This window comes from Passer domesticus, chromosome 2, assembly GCF_036417665.1.
Source record: "Passer domesticus isolate bPasDom1 chromosome 2, bPasDom1.hap1, whole genome shotgun sequence".
Taxonomy (NCBI): domain Eukaryota; kingdom Metazoa; phylum Chordata; class Aves; order Passeriformes; family Passeridae; genus Passer; species Passer domesticus.
In genome coordinates, this window is record NC_087475.1 from 90,972,549 (window position 1) to 90,989,435 (window position 16,887).

The following is a 16,887-nucleotide window of genomic DNA, read 5'->3' on the forward strand; positions in this document are numbered from 1 at the left end:
CAAGCAGAGCAAAGTTGTCCAAGAATAGCTTCCATTGGAATGCTAATGGCAATTGAAGAGGCAGGCCAGTGGCAAGCCACTAGCTTCTAGCAGTTTGAAAGTTGCAGACACAGTGCAGGTGTTGTGCGGCTTCCTTCTTGGCCTCCTAGAAGGTGCCGCGCTCTCCGTCTCTTGCTTGCCAATATGTTGCCGTGTTCCTCCTATTGTTTGGGTTGTTTTGATTTGTTTTTATGATGTTTTGGCGGGTTTTCGAAATATTTTGGTGGTGTTTTAGAATGTTTTGTTTTCTCTTGTGTTGTTTTTATTGTCTTGGCAGGTTGTGGAACGTTTGGATTCCTTTTGGCGGGTTTGAAAATATTTTGGCTCTTTGCGCAGAGATGACGGTGCCGGTTGCGGTGCGCTCCGGGGCGCTCCTTCTGCGGAAAGACGCCTGGCAGCGGCACTTGGGACAGCTCCGCGTCTCTGTATTCTGCGTTTCTTGCCTTCTGCATCTCAGCAAAATGCTTTCCCACTAGGTCTAGCAAGGAGAAACTGTGGCAGCTGAGTAGATGTAGCCCGGCCCGCCCTTTGAAGTTGACAAGTTCTTGGCATCTCAGAGCCTCAAGGCAAGAGCGAGGTTCTCTATGGTAGGCTGGGGCAGAACTAGCAGCAAGCAGAGCAAAGTTGTCCAAGAATAGCTTCCATTGGAATGCTAATGGCAATTGAAGAGGCAGGCAAGTGGTAAGCCTTGAAATTCTAGCAGTTAGAAAGATGCAGACAAGGTCCGGGTGTTGTGCGGCTTCACTCTTCGCATCGTAGAAGGTACCGCGCTCTCCGTCTCTCGGATGCGATCAAGCGGCTCTTCGCGCAGAGAGCACTGTGCCGGTCACTGTGCGCTGCGGAGCTCTCTTTCTGCCGAAAGACGCCTGGCAGCGGCACTTAACTTCGGAGAGCTCCGTATCTCCGTATTCTGCATTTCTTGTCTTCTGCGTCTCAGCAAAATGCTTTTCCACTGTGTCTAGCAAGGAGAAACTGTGCCAGCACAGTATACGTGCCCGGACTTGTGTTCTCAATTCCCGAGTTCTCGGCATCTCAAAATCTAAAGGGAAGAGCAAGGTTATCTATGGTAGGCTGGGGCAGAACTAGAAGCAAGCACAGCAAAGTTGTGCAAGAATACCTTCCTTTCGGATGCTAATGGCAATTGAAGAGGCAGGCAAGTGGTAAGCCTTGAAATTCTAGCAGTTAGAAAGCTGCGGACACAGTCCGTGTGTTGTGCGGCTTCACTCTTCGCATCGTGGAAGGTACCGCGCTCTCCGTCTCTCGGATGCGATCAAGCGGCTCTTCCCGCAGAGAGCACTGTGCCGGTCACTGTGCGCTGCGGAGCTCTCTTTCTGCCGAAAGACGCCTGGCAGCGGCACATAACTTCGGAGAGCTCCGTATCTCCGTATTCTGCATTTCTTGTCTTCTGCGTCTCAGCAAAATGCTTTTCCACTGTGTCTAGCAAGGAGAAACTGTGCCAGCACAGTATACGTGCCCGGACTTGTGTTCTCAATTCCCGAGTTCTCGGCATCTCAAAATCTAAAGGGAAGAGCAAGGTTATCTATGGTAGGCTGGGGCAGAACTAGAAGCAAGCAGAGCAAAGTTGTGCAAGAATACCTTCCTTTCGGATGCTAATGGCAATTGAAGAGGCAGGCAAGTGGTAAGCCTTGAACTTCTAGCAGTTAGAAAGCTGCGGAAACAGTGCAGGCGTTGTGCGGCTTCACTCTTCGCATCCTAGAACGTGGCGCGCTCTCCGTCTCTCGGATGCCATCTAGCGGGTGTTTGCGCAGAGAGCGCTGTGCTGATCGCGGTTCTAAATATTTTTCTGGGTTTTTGGGATGTTTTGGTTCGTTTTTGTGAAGTTTTGGAGAGTTTTGGAATATTTCGGTTCCTTTCGGCGGGTTTTGAAATATTTTGCCCGGATTTTTAAAATGTTTTTATTTGTTTTTATTATTTTTTGGTAAGTTTTTTTGTGTTTTGATAAGTCCTGGCTGGTTTTCTAGTATTTTGGCGTGTTTTCCGAATGTTTTGATCACTTTTGGCGGGTTCTAAAGTATTTCGTCTGGTGTTTGGATTGTTTTAATTTGTTTTGATTTGTTTTTCTTATGTTTTGGTGGGTTCTTGGAAAGGTTTGGTTCATTTTTGCGTATTTTAAAGTATTTTAGCGGGTTTTTGGAATGTTTTGATTTGCATTGATTTTCTTTCTAATGTTTTGACGGATTTTTTGTATGTTTTTTGCGTCTATTGGGAATGTTGTGATCAGTTTCGACGTGTGTATTAACATTTTGGCAGGTTTTTGGAATGTTTTAATTGTTTTTTTACAATATTTCAGCTGGTTTGGGAAATTTTAATTACTTTTGATGTGTTTTACAATATTTTGCCTGGTGTTTGGAATTTCTTGGTTTGTTTTGATTTGTTTTTATAAAGTTTTTGGAAAATTTTGATTCTTTTTGGTGAGTTTTAAAATAGTTTGGCGGGCTTAAAATAATTTGGTGAGTTTTTACAATGTTTTAGCTGGTATTGATTTGTTTTTATTATGTTTTGGCAAGCTTTTTGAAATATTTGGATCAGTTCTGGCTGGTTTTCTAGTATTTTGGCATGTCTTCAGAATGTTTTGATCCGTTTTGGCGGGTTTTAATGTATTTTGGCAGGTTTTTAGAATATTTTGTTTGGTTTTCCTATGTCTTTATTATGTTTTGGAGGGCTTTTAGAATGTTTAGATTACTTTGGGCGGGTTTTTAGGATTTTTTTGGTTGGTTTTGATTAGTTTATGTTATGTTTAGTCAGTTTTTTGGTGTGTTTGGATTAGTTTTATTGGCTTTATCATGTTTTGGCGGTTTTTTTGAATGTTTTATTGACTTCTGACAAATTATATAATATTTTGGCAGGTTTTCAGTATGTTTTGATCAGTTTTTGGGGAGTTCTAAAATATTTTGTCAAGTTTTTGGAATTTTTTGGTTGGTTTTGATTTGTTTTTATGATGTTTTGCCAAGTTTTTTGAATGTTTTGATCAGTTCTGGCTGGTTTTCTAATGTTTTGGCATCTTTTCAGAATGTTTTGATGAGTTTTGCGGGTCCAAATTATTTTGGCGGGTTTTCGGAATATTTTGGTTGGTTTTGATTTGTTTTTATGATGTTTTGGCGGGTTTTCGGAATGTCTTGGTTGGGTTTTAGAATGTTTTGTATTCTCTTGAGTTGTTTTTATTGTGTTGGCAGGTTTTGGAATGTTTGGATTCTTTTTGGCGGGTGTTCGGAATGTTTTGGCGGGTGTTCGGAATGTTTTGATTAGTTTTGACGGGTTTTGAAATATTTTGGCGGGTTTTTAGAAGGTTTGGATTTGTTTTGATTTGTTTTGATTCTGTTTAGCCCAGTTTTTGGTGTGTTTGGATTAGCTTTGGTGGGCTTTATCATGTTTTGTCCGGTTTTTTCAAATGTATTGATCACCTCTGTCTGGTTTTCTATTTTGGCGGGTTTGAAAATATTTTTGGATGAGTTTTGGCGGGTTTGAAAATATTTTGGCTCTTTGCGCAGAGATGACGGTGCCGGTTGCGGTGCGCTCCGGGGCGCTCCTTCTGCGGAAAGACGCCTGGCAGCGGCACTTGGGACAGCTCCGCGTCTCCGTATTCTGCGTTTCTTGCCTTCTGCATCTCAGCAAAATGCTTTCCCACTAGGTCTAGCAAGGAGAAACTGTGGCAGCTGAGTAGATGTAGCCCGGCCCGCCCTTTGAAGTTGACAAGTTCTTGGCATCTCAGAGCCTCAAGGCAAGAGCAAGGTTCTCTATGCTAGGCTGGGGCAGAACTAGCAGCAAGCAGAGCAAAGTTGTCCAAGAATAGCTTCCATTGGAATGCTAATGGCAATTGAAGAGGCAGGCCAGTGGCAAGCCACTAGCTTCTAGCAGTTTGAAAGTTGCAGACACAGTGCAGGTGTTGTGCGGCTTCCTTCTTGGCCTCCTAGAAGGTGCCGCGCTCTCCGTCTCTTGCTTGCCAATATGTTGCCGTGTTCCTCCTATTGTTTGGGTTGTTTTGATTTGTTTTTATGATGTTTTGGCGGGTTTTCGAAATATTTTGGTGGTGTTTTAGAATGTTTTGTTTTCTCTTGTGTTGTTTTTATTGTCTTGGCAGGTTGTGGAACGTTTGGATTCCTTTTGGCGGGTTTGAAAATATTTTGGCTCTTTGCGCAGAGATGACGGTGCCGGTTGCGGTGCGCTCCGGGGCGCTCCTTCTGCGGAAAGACGCCTGGCAGCGGCACTTGGGACAGCTCCGCGTCTCTGTATTCTGCGTTTCTTGCCTTCTGCATCTCAGCAAAATGCTTTCCCACTAGGTCTAGCAAGGAGAAACTGTGGCAGCTGAGTAGATGTAGCCCGGCCCGCCCTTTGAAGTTGACAAGTTCTTGGCATCTCAGAGCCTCAAGGCAAGAGCGAGGTTCTCTATGGTAGGCTGGGGCAGAACTAGCAGCAAGCAGAGCAAAGTTGTCCAAGAATAGCTTCCATTGAAATGCTAATGGCAATTGAAGAGGCAGGCAAGTGGTAAGCCTTGAAATTCTAGCAGTTAGAAAGATGCAGACAAGGTCCGGGTGTTGTGCGGCTTCACTCTTCGCATCGTAGAAGGTACCGCGCTCTCCGTCTCTCCGATGCGATCAAGCGGCTCTTCGCGCAGAGAGCACTGTGCCGGTCACTGTGCGCTGCGGAGCTCTCTTTCTGCCGAAAGACGCCTGGCAGCGGCACATAACTTCGGAGAGCTCCGTATCTCCGTATTCTGCATTTCTTGTCTTCTGCGTCTCAGCAAAATGCTTTTCCACTGTGTCTAGCAAGGAGAAACTGTGCCAGCACAGTATACGTGCCCGGACTTGTGTTCTCAATTCCCGAGTTCTCGGCATCTCAAAATCTAAAGGGAAGAGCAAGGTTATCTATGGTAGGCTGGGGCAGAACTAGAAGCAAGCAGAGCAAAGTTGTGCAAGAATACCTTCCTTTCGGATGCTAATGGCAATTGAAGAGGCAGGCAAGTGGTAAGCCTTGAACTTCTAGCAGTTAGAAAGCTGCGGAAACAGTGCAGGCGTTGTGCGGCTTCACTCTTCGCATCCTAGAACGTGGCGCGCTCTCCGTCTCTCGGATGCCATCTAGCGGGTGTTTGCGCAGAGAGCGCTGTGCTGATCGCGGTTCTAAATATTTTTCTGGGTTTTTGGGATGTTTTGGTTCGTTTTTGTGAAGTTTTGGAGAGTTTTGGAATATTTCGGTTCCTTTCGGCGGGTTTTGAAATATTTTGCCCGGATTTTTAAAATGTTTTTATTTGTTTTTATTATTTTTTGGTAAGTTTTTTTGTGTTTTGATAAGTCCTGGCTGGTTTTCTAGTATTTTGGCGTGTTTTCCGAATGTTTTGATCACTTTTGGCGGGTTCTAAAGTATTTCGTCTGGTGTTTGGATTGTTTTAATTTGTTTTGATTTGTTTTTCTTATGTTTTGGTGGGTTCTTGGAAAGGTTTGGTTCATTTTTGCGTATTTTAAAGTATTTTAGCGGGTTTTTGGAATGTTTTGATTTGCATTGATTTTCTTTCTAATGTTTTGACGGATTTTTTGTATGTTTTTTGCGTCTATTGGGAATGTTGTGATCAGTTTCGACGTGTGTATTAACATTTTGGCAGGTTTTTGGAATGTTTTAATTGTTTTTTTACAATATTTCAGCTGGTTTGGGAAATTTTAATTACTTTTGATGTGTTTTACAATATTTTGCCTGGTGTTTGGAATTTCTTGGTTTGTTTTGATTTGTTTTTATAAAGTTTTTGGAAAATTTTGATTCTTTTTGGTGAGTTTTAAAATAGTTTGGCGGGCTTAAAATAATTTGGTGAGTTTTTACAATGTTTTAGCTGGTATTGATTTGTTTTTATTATGTTTTGGCAAGCTTTTTGAAATATTTGGATCAGTTCTGGCTGGTTTTCTAGTATTTTGGCATGTCTTCAGAATGTTTTGATCCGTTTTGGCGGGTTTTAATATATTTTGGCAGGTTTTTAGAATATTTTGTTTGGTTTTCCTATGTCTTTATTATGTTTTGGAGGGCTTTTAGAATGTTTAGATTACTTTGGGCGGGTTTTTAGGATTTTTTTGGTTGGTTTTGATTAGTTTATGTTATGTTTAGTCAGTTTTTTGGTGTGTTTGGATTAGTTTTATTGGGCTTTATCATGTTTTGGCGGTTTTTTTGAATGTTTTATTGACTTCTGACAAATTATATAATATTTTGGCAGGTTTTCAGTATGTTTTGATCAGTTTTTGGGGAGTTCTAAAATATTTTGTCAAGTTTTTGGAATTTTTTGGTTGGTTTTGATTTGTTTTTATGATGTTTTGCCAAGTTTTTTGAATGTTTTGATCAGTTCTGGCTGGTTTTCTAATGTTTTGGCATCTTTTCAGAATGTTTTGATGAGTTTTGCGGGTCCAAATTATTTTGGCGGGTTTTCGGAATATTTTGGTTGGTTTTGATTTGTTTTTATGATGTTTTGGCGGGTTTTCGGAATGTCTTGGTTGGGTTTTAGAATGTTTTGTATTCTCTTGAGTTGTTTTTATTGTGTTGGCAGGTTTTGGAATGTTTGGATTCTTTTTGGCGGGTGTTCGGAATGTTTTGGCGGGTGTTCGGAATGTTTTGATTAGTTTTGACGGGTTTTGAAATATTTTGGCCGGTTTTTAGAAGGTTTCGATTTGTTTTGATTTGTTTTGATTCTGTTTAGCCCAGTTTTTGGTGTGTTTGGATTAGCTTTGGTGGGCTTGATCATGTTTTGTCCGGTTTTTTCAAATGTATTGATCACCTCTGTCTGGTATTCTATTTTGGCGGGTTTGAAAATATTTTTGGATGAGTTTTGGCGGGTTTGAAAATATTTTGGCTCTTTGCGCAGAGATGACGGTGCCGGTTGCGGTGCGCTCCGGGGCGCTCCTTCTGCGGAAAGACGCCTGGCAGCGGCACTTGGGACAGCTCCGCGTCTCCGTATTCTGCGTTTCTTGCCTTCTGCATCTCAGCAAAATGCTTTCCCACTAGGTCTAGCAAGGAGAAACTGTGGCAGCTGAGTAGATGTAGCCCGGCCCGCCCTTTGAAGTTGACAAGTTCTTGGCATCTCAGAGCCTCAAGGCAAGAGCAAGGTTCTCTATGCTAGGCTGGGGCAGAACTAGCAGCAAGCAGAGCAAAGTTGTCCAAGAATAGCTTCCATTGGAATGCTAATGGCAATTGAAGAGGCAGGCCAGTGGCAAGCCACTAGCTTCTAGCAGTTTGAAAGTTGCAGACACAGTGCAGGTGTTGTGCGGCTTCCTTCTTGGCCTCCTAGAAGGTGCCGCGCTCTCCGTCTCTTGCTTGCCAATATGTTGCCGTGTTCCTCCTATTGTTTGGGTTGTTTTGATTTGTTTTGATGATGTTTTGGCGGGTTTTCGAAATATTTTGGTGGTGTTTTAGAATGTTTTGTTTTCTCTTGTGTTGTTTTTATTGTCTTGGCAGGTTGTGGAACGTTTGGATTCCTTTTGGCGGGTTTGAAAATATTTTGGCTCTTTGCGCAGAGATGACGGTGCCGGTTGCGGTGCGCTCCGGGGCGCTCCTTCTGCGGAAAGACGCCTGGCAGCGGCACTTGGGACAGCTCCGCGTCTCTGTATTCTGCGTTTCTTGCCTTCTGCATCTCAGCAAAATGCTTTCCCACTAGGTCTAGCAAGGAGAAACTGTGGCAGCTGAGTAGATGTAGCCCGGCCCGCCCTTTGAAGTTGACAAGTTCTTGGCATCTCAGAGCCTCAAGGCAAGAGCGAGGTTCTCTATGGTAGGCTGGGGCAGAACTAGCAGCAAGCAGAGCAAAGTTGTCCAAGAATAGCTTCCATTGAAATGCTAATGGCAATTGAAGAGGCAGGCAAGTGGTAAGCCTTGAAATTCTAGCAGTTAGAAAGATGCAGACAAGGTCCGGGTGTTGTGCGGCTTCACTCTTCTCATCGTGGAAGGTACCGCGCTCTCCGTCTCTCGGATGCGATCAAGCGGCTCTTCGCGCAGAGAGCACTGTGCCGGTCACTGTGCGCTGCGGAGCTCTCTTTCTGCCGAAAGACGCCTGGCAGCGGCACTTAACTTCGGAGAGCTCCGTATCTCCGTATTCTGCATTTCTTGTCTTCTGCGTCTCAGCAAAATGCTTTTCCACTGTGTCTAGCAAGGAGAAACTGTGCCAGCACAGTATACGTGCCCGGACTTGTGTTCTCAATTCCCGAGTTCTCGGCATCTCAAAATCTAAAGGGAAGAGCAAGGTTATCTATGGTAGGCTGGGGCAGAACTAGAAGCAAGCAGAGCAAAGTTGTGCAAGAATACCTTCCTTTCGGATGCTAATGGCAATTGAAGAGGCAGGCAAGTGCTAAGCCTTGAACTTCTAGCAGTTAGAAAGCTGCGGACACAGTCCGGGTGTTGTGCGGCTTCACTCTTCGCATCGTGGAAGGTACCGCGCTCTCCGTCTCTCGGATGCGATCAAGCGGCTCTTCGCGCAGAGAGCACTGTGCCGGTCACTGTGCGCTGCGGAGCTCTCTTTCTGCCGAAAGACGCCTGGCAGCGGCACATAACTTCGGAGAGCTCCGTATCTCCGTATTCTGCATTTCTTGTCTTCTGCGTCTCAGCAAAATGCTTTTCCACTGTGTCTAGCAAGGAGAAACTGTGCCAGCACAGTATACGTGCCCGGACTTGTGTTCTCAATTCCCGAGTTCTCGGCATCTCAAAATCTAAAGGGAAGAGCAAGGTTATCTATGGTAGGCTGGGGCAGAACTAGAAGCAAGCAGAGCAAAGTTGTGCAAGAATACCTTCCTTTCGGATGCTAATGGCAATTGAAGAGGCAGGCAAGTGGTAAGCCTTGAACTTCTAGCAGTTAGAAAGCTGCGGAAACAGTGCAGGCGTTGTGCGGCTTCACTCTTCGCATCCTAGAACGTGGCGCGCTCTCCGTCTCTCGGATGCCATCTAGCGGGTGTTTGCGCAGAGAGCGCTGTGCTGATCGCGGTTCTAAATATTTTTCTGGGTTTTTGGGATGTTTTGGTTCGTTTTTGTGAAGTTTTGGAGAGTTTTGGAATATTTCGGTTCCTTTCGGCGGGTTTTGAAATATTTTGCCCGGATTTTTAAAATGTTTTTATTTGTTTTTATTATTTTTTGGTAAGTTTTTTTGTGTTTTGATAAGTCCTGGCTGGTTTTCTAGTATTTTGGCGTGTTTTCCGAATGTTTTGATCACTTTTGGCGGGTTCTAAAGTATTTCGTCTGGTGTTTGGATTGTTTTAATTTGTTTTGATTTGTTTTTCTTATGTTTTGGTGGGTTCTTGGAAAGGTTTGGTTCATTTTTGCGTATTTTAAAGTATTTTAGCGGGTTTTTGGAATGTTTTGATTTGCATTGATTTTCTTTCTAATGTTTTGACGGATTTTTTGTATGTTTTTTGCGTCTATTGGGAATGTTGTGATCAGTTTCGACGTGTGTATTAACATTTTGGCAGGTTTTTGGAATGTTTTAATTGTTTTTTTACAATATTTCAGCTGGTTTGGGAAATTTTAATTACTTTTGATGTGTTTTACAATATTTTGCCTGGTGTTTGGAATTTCTTGGTTTGTTTTGATTTGTTTTTATAAAGTTTTTGGAAAATTTTGATTCTTTTTGGTGAGTTTTAAAATAGTTTGGCGGGCTTAAAATAATTTGGTGAGTTTTTACAATGTTTTAGCTGGTATTGATTTGTTTTTATTATGTTTTGGCAAGCTTTTTGAAATATTTGGATCAGTTCTGGCTGGTTTTCTAGTATTTTGGCATGTCTTCAGAATGTTTTGATCCGTTTTGGCGGGTTTTAATATATTTTGGCAGGTTTTTAGAATATTTTGTTTGGTTTTCCTATGTCTTTATTATGTTTTGGAGGGCTTTTAGAATGTTTAGATTACTTTGGGCGGGTTTTTAGGATTTTTTTGGTTGGTTTTGATTAGTTTATGTTATGTTTAGTCAGTTTTTTGGTGTGTTTGGATTAGTTTTATTGGGCTTTATCATGTTTTGGCGGTTTTTTTGAATGTTTTATTGACTTCTGACAAATTATATAATATTTTGGCAGGTTTTCAGTATGTTTTGATCAGTTTTTGGGGAGTTCTAAAATATTTTGTCAAGTTTTTGGAATTTTTTGGTTGGTTTTGATTTGTTTTTATGATGTTTTGCCAAGTTTTTTGAATGTTTTGATCAGTTCTGGCTGGTTTTCTAATGTTTTGGCATCTTTTCAGAATGTTTTGATGAGTTTTGCGGGTCCAAATTATTTTGGCGGGTTTTCGGAATATTTTGGTTGGTTTTGATTTGTTTTTATGATGTTTTGGCGGGTTTTCGGAATGTCTTGGTTGGGTTTTAGAATGTTTTGTATTCTCTTGAGTTGTTTTTATTGTGTTGGCAGGTTTTGGAATGTTTGGATTCTTTTTGGCGGGTGTTCGGAATGTTTTGGCGGGTGTTCGGAATGTTTTGATTAGTTTTGACGGGTTTTGAAATATTTTGGCGGGTTTTTAGAAGGTTTGGATTTGTTTTGATTTGTTTTGATTCTGTTTAGCCCAGTTTTTGGTGTGTTTGGATTAGCTTTGGTGGGCTTTATCATGTTTTGTCCGGTTTTTTCAAATGTATTGATCACCTCTGTCTGGTTTTCTATTTTGGCGGGTTTGAAAATATTTTTGGATGAGTTTTGGCGGGTTTGAAAATATTTTGGCTCTTTGCGCAGAGATGACGGTGCCGGTTGCGGTGCGCTCCGGGGCGCTCCTTCTGCGGAAAGACGCCTGGCAGCGGCACTTGGGACAGCTCCGCGTCTCTGTATTCTGCGTTTCTTGCCTTCTGCATCTCAGCAAAATGCTTTCCCACTAGGTCTAGCAAGGAGAAACTGTGGCAGCTGAGTAGATGTAGCCCGGCCCGCCCTTTGAAGTTGACAAGTTCTTGGCATCTCAGAGCCTCAAGGCAAGAGCAAGGTTCTCTATGCTAGGCTGGGGCAGAACTAGCAGCAAGCAGAGCAAAGTTGTCCAAGAATAGCTTCCATTGGAATGCTAATGGCAATTGAAGAGGCAGGCCAGTGGCAAGCCACTAGCTTCTAGCAGTTTGAAAGTTGCAGACACAGTGCAGGTGTTGTGCGGCTTCCTTCTTGGCCTCCTAGAAGGTGCCGCGCTCTCCGTCTCTTGCTTGCCAATATGTTGCCGTGTTCCTCCTATTGTTTGGGTTGTTTTGATTTGTTTTGATGATGTTTTGGCGGGTTTTCGAAATATTTTGGTGGTGTTTTAGAATGTTTTGTTTTCTCTTGTGTTGTTTTTATTGTCTTGGCAGGTTGTGGAACGTTTGGATTCCTTTTGGCGGGTTTGAAAATATTTTGGCTCTTTGCGCAGAGATGACGGTGCCGGTTGCGGTGCGCTCCGGGGCGCTCCTTCTGCGGAAAGACGCCTGGCAGCGGCACTTGGGACAGCTCCGCGTCTCTGTATTCTGCGTTTCTTGCCTTCTGCATCTCAGCAAAATGCTTTCCCACTAGGTCTAGCAAGGAGAAACTGTGGCAGCTGAGTAGATGTAGCCCGGCCCGCCCTTTGAAGTTGACAAGTTCTTGGCATCTCAGAGCCTCAAGGCAAGAGCGAGGTTCTCTATGGTAGGCTGGGGCAGAACTAGCAGCAAGCAGAGCAAAGTTGTCCAAGAATAGCTTCCATTGAAATGCTAATGGCAATTGAAGAGGCAGGCAAGTGGTAAGCCTTGAAATTCTAGCAGTTAGAAAGATGCAGACAAGGTCCGGGTGTTGTGCGGCTTCACTCTTCGCATCGTAGAAGGTACCGCGCTCTCCGTCTCTCGGATGCGATCAAGTGGCTCTTCGCGCAGAGAGCACTGTGCCGGTCACTGTGCGCTGCGGAGCTCTCTTTCTGCCGAAAGACGCCTGGCAGCGGCACTTAACTTCGGAGAGCTCCGTATCTCCGTATTCTGCATTTCTTGTCTTCTGCGTCTCAGCAAAATGCTTTTCCACTGTGTCTAGCAAGGAGAAACTGTGCCAGCACAGTATACGTGCCCGGACTTGTGTTCTCAATTCCCGAGTTCTCGGCATCTCAAAATCTAAAGGGAAGAGCAAGGTTATCTATGGTAGGCTGGGGCAGAACTAGAAGCAAGCAGAGCAAAGTTGTGCAAGAATACCTTCCTTTCGGATGCTAATGGCAATTGAAGAGGCAGGCAAGTGGTAAGCCTTGAACTTCTAGCAGTTAGAAAGCTGCGGAAACAGTGCAGGCGTTGTGCGGCTTCACTCTTCGCATCCTAGAACGTGGCGCGCTCTCCGTCTCTCGGATGCCATCTAGCGGGTGTTTGCGCAGAGAGCGCTGTGCTGATCGCGGTTCTAAATATTTTTCTGGGTTTTTGGGATGTTTTGGTTCGTTTTTGTGAAGTTTTGGAGAGTTTTGGAATATTTCGGTTCCTTTCGGCGGGTTTTGAAATATTTTGCCCGGATTTTTAAAATGTTTTTATTTGTTTTTATTATTTTTTGGTAAGTTTTTTTGTGTTTTGATAAGTCCTGGCTGGTTTTCTAGTATTTTGGCGTGTTTTCCGAATGTTTTGATCACTTTTGGCGGGTTCTAAAGTATTTCGTCTGGTGTTTGGATTGTTTTAATTTGTTTTGATTTGTTTTTCTTATGTTTTGGTGGGTTCTTGGAAAGGTTTGGTTCATTTTTGCGTATTTTAAAGTATTTTAGCGGGTTTTTGGAATGTTTTGATTTGCATTGATTTTCTTTCTAATGTTTTGACGGATTTTTTGTATGTTTTTTGCGTCTATTGGGAATGTTGTGATCAGTTTCGACGTGTGTATTAACATTTTGGCGGGTTTTTGGAATGTTTTAATTGTTTTTTTACAATATTTCAGCTGGTTTGGGAAATTTTAATTACTTTTGATGTGTTTTACAATATTTTGCCTGGTGTTTGGAATTTCTTGGTTTGTTTTGATTTGTTTTTATAAAGTTTTTGGAAAATTTTGATTCTTTTTGGTGAGTTTTAAAATAGTTTGGCGGGCTTAAAATAATTTGGTGAGTTTTTACAATGTTTTAGCTGGTATTGATTTGTTTTTATTATGTTTTGGCAAGCTTTTTGAAATATTTGGATCAGTTCTGGCTGGTTTTCTAGTATTTTGGCATGTCTTCAGAATGTTTTGATCCGTTTTGGCGGGTTTTAATATATTTTGGCAGGTTTTTAGAATATTTTGTTTGGTTTTCCTATGTCTTTATTATGTTTTGGAGGGCTTTTAGAATGTTTAGATTACTTTGGGCGGGTTTTTAGGATTTTTTTGGTTGGTTTTGATTAGTTTATGTTATGTTTAGTCAGTTTTTTGGTGTGTTTGGATTAGTTTTATTGGGCTTTATCATGTTTTGGCGGTTTTTTTGAATGTTTTATTGACTTCTGACAAATTATATAATATTTTGGCAGGTTTTCAGTATGTTTTGATCAGTTTTTGGGGAGTTCTAAAATATTTTGTCAAGTTTTTGGAATTTTTTGGTTGGTTTTGATTTGTTTTTATGATGTTTTGCCAAGTTTTTTGAATGTTTTGATCAGTTCTGGCTGGTTTTCTAATGTTTTGGCATCTTTTCAGAATGTTTTGATGAGTTTTGCGGGTCCAAATTATTTTGGCGGGTTTTCGGAATATTTTGGTTGGTTTTGATTTGTTTTTATGATGTTTTGGCGGGTTTTCGGAATGTCTTGGTTGGGTTTTAGAATGTTTTGTATTCTCTTGAGTTGTTTTTATTGTGTTGGCAGGTTTTGGAATGTTTGGATTCTTTTTGGCGGGTGTTCGGAATGTTTTGGCGGGTGTTCGGAATGTTTTGATTAGTTTTGACGGGTTTTGAAATATTTTGGCCGGTTTTTAGAAGGTTTCGATTTGTTTTGATTTGTTTTGATTCTGTTTAGCCCAGTTTTTGGTGTGTTTGGATTAGCTTTGGTGGGCTTTATCATGTTTTGTCCGGTTTTTTCAAATGTATTGATCACCTCTGTCTGGTTTTCTATTTTGGCGGGTTTGAAAATATTTTTGGATGAGTTTTGGCGGGTTTGAAAATATTTTGGCTCTTTGCGCAGAGATGCGGGTGGCGGTTGCGGTGCGCTCCGGGGCGCTCCTTCTGCGGAAAGACGCCTGGCAGCGGCACTTGGGACAGCTGCGGGTCTCCGTATTCTGCGTTTCTTGCCTTCTGCATCTCAGCAAAATGCTTTCCCACTAGGTCTAGCAAGGAGAAACTGTGGCAGCTGAGTAGATGTAGCCCGGCCCGCCCTTTGAAGTTGACAAGTTCTTGGCATCTCAGAGCCTCAAGGCAAGAGCAAGGTTCTCTATGGTAGGCTGGGGCAGAACTAGCAGCAAGCAGAGCAAAGTTGTCCAAGAATAGCTTCCATTGGAATGCTAATGGCAATTGAAGAGGCAGGCCAGTGGCAAGCCACTAGCTTCTAGCAGTTTGAAAGTTGCAGACACAGTGCAGGTGTTGTGCGGCTTCCTTCTTGGCCTCCTAGAAGGTGCCGCGCTCTCCGTCTCTTGCTTGCCAATATGTTGCCATGTTCCTCCTATTGTTTGGGTTGTTTTGATTTGTTTTTATGATGTTTTGGCGGGTTTTCGAAATATTTTGGTGGTGTTTTAGAATGTTTTGTTTTCTCTTGTGTTGTTTTTATTGTCTTGGCAGGTTGTGGAACGTTTGGATTCCTTTTGGCGGGTTTGAAAATATTTTGGCTCTTTGCGCAGAGATGACGGTGCCGGTTGCGGTGCGCTCCGGGGCGCTCCTTCTGCGGAAAGACGCCTGGCAGCGGCACTTGGGACAGCTCCGCGTCTCTGTATTCTGCGTTTCTTGCCTTCTGCATCTCAGCAAAATGCTTTCCCACTAGGTCTAGCAAGGAGAAACTGTGGCAGCTGAGTAGATGTAGCCCGGCCCGCCCTTTGAAGTTGACAAGTTCTTGGCATCTCAGAGCCTCAAGGCAAGAGCGAGGTTCTCTATGGTAGGCTGGGGCAGAACTAGCAGCAAGCAGAGCAAAGTTGTCCAAGAATAGCTTCCATTGAAATGCTAATGGCAATTGAAGAGGCAGGCAAGTGGTAAGCCTTGAAATTCTAGCAGTTAGAAAGATGCAGACAAGGTCCGGGTGTTGTGCGGCTTCACTCTTCGCATCGTAGAAGGTACCGCGCTCTCCGTCTCTCGGATGCGATCAAGCGGCTCTTCGCGCAGAGAGCACTGTGCCGGTCACTGTGCGCTGCGGAGCTCTCTTTCTGCCGAAAGACGCCTGGCAGCGGCACTTAACTTCGGAGAGCTCCGTATCTCCGTATTCTGCATTTCTTGTCTTCTGCGTCTCAGCAAAATGCTTTTCCACTGTGTCTAGCAAGGAGAAACTGTGCCAGCACAGTATACGTGCCCGGACTTGTGTTCTCAATTCCCGAGTTCTCGGCATCTCAAAATCTAAAGGGAAGAGCAAGGTTATCTATGGTAGGCTGGGGCAGAACTAGAAGCAAGCACAGCAAAGTTGTGCAAGAATACCTTCCTTTCGGATGCTAATGGCAATTGAAGAGGCAGGCAAGTGGTAAGCCTTGAAATTCTAGCAGTTAGAAAGCTGCGGACACAGTCCGTGTGTTGTGCGGCTTCACTCTTCGCATCGTGGAAGGTACCGCGCTCTCCGTCTCTCGGATGCGATCAAGCGGCTCTTCCCGCAGAGAGCACTGTGCCGGTCACTGTGCGCTGCGGAGCTCTCTTTCTGCCGAAAGACGCCTGGCAGCGGCACATAACTTCGGAGAGCTCCGTATCTCCGTATTCTGCATTTCTTGTCTTCTGCGTCTCAGCAAAATGCTTTTCCACTGTGTCTAGCAAGGAGAAACTGTGCCAGCACAGTATACGTGCCCGGACTTGTGTTCTCAATTCCCGAGTTCTCGGCATCTCAAAATCTAAAGGGAAGAGCAAGGTTATCTATGGTAGGCTGGGGCAGAACTAGAAGCAAGCAGAGCAAAGTTGTGCAAGAATACCTTCCTTTCGGATGCTAATGGCAATTGAAGAGGCAGGCAAGTGGTAAGCCTTGAACTTCTAGCAGTTAGAAAGCTGCGGAAACAGTGCAGGCGTTGTGCGGCTTCACTCTTCGCATCCTAGAACGTGGCGCGCTCTCCGTCTCTCGGATGCCATCTAGCGGGTGTTTGCGCAGAGAGCGCTGTGCTGATCGCGGTTCTAAATATTTTTCTGGGTTTTTGGGATGTTTTGGTTCGTTTTTGTGAAGTTTTGGAGAGTTTTGGAATATTTCGGTTCCTTTCGGCGGGTTTTGAAATATTTTGCCCGGATTTTTAAAATGTTTTTATTTGTTTTTATTATTTTTTGGTAAGTTTTTTTGTGTTTTGATAAGTCCTGGCTGGTTTTCTAGTATTTTGGCGTGTTTTCCGAATGTTTTGATCACTTTTGGCGGGTTCTAAAGTATTTCGTCTGGTGTTTGGATTGTTTTAATTTGTTTTGATTTGTTTTTCTTATGTTTTGGTGGGTTCTTGGAAAGGTTTGGTTCATTTTTGCGTATTTTAAAGTATTTTAGCGGGTTTTTGGAATGTTTTGATTTGCATTGATTTTCTTTCTAATGTTTTGACGGATTTTTTGTATGTTTTTTGCGTCTATTGGGAATGTTGTGATCAGTTTCGACGTGTGTATTAACATTTTGGCAGGTTTTTGGAATGTTTTAATTGTTTTTTTACAATATTTCAGCTGGTTTGGGAAATTTTAATTACTTTTGATGTGTTTTACAATATTTTGCCTGGTGTTTGGAATTTCTTGGTTTGTTTTGATTTGTTTTTATAAAGTTTTTGGAAAATTTTGATTCTTTTTGGTGAGTTTTAAAATAGTTTGGCGGGCTTAAAATAATTTGGTGAGTTTTTACAATGTTTTAGCTGGTATTGATTTGTTTTTATT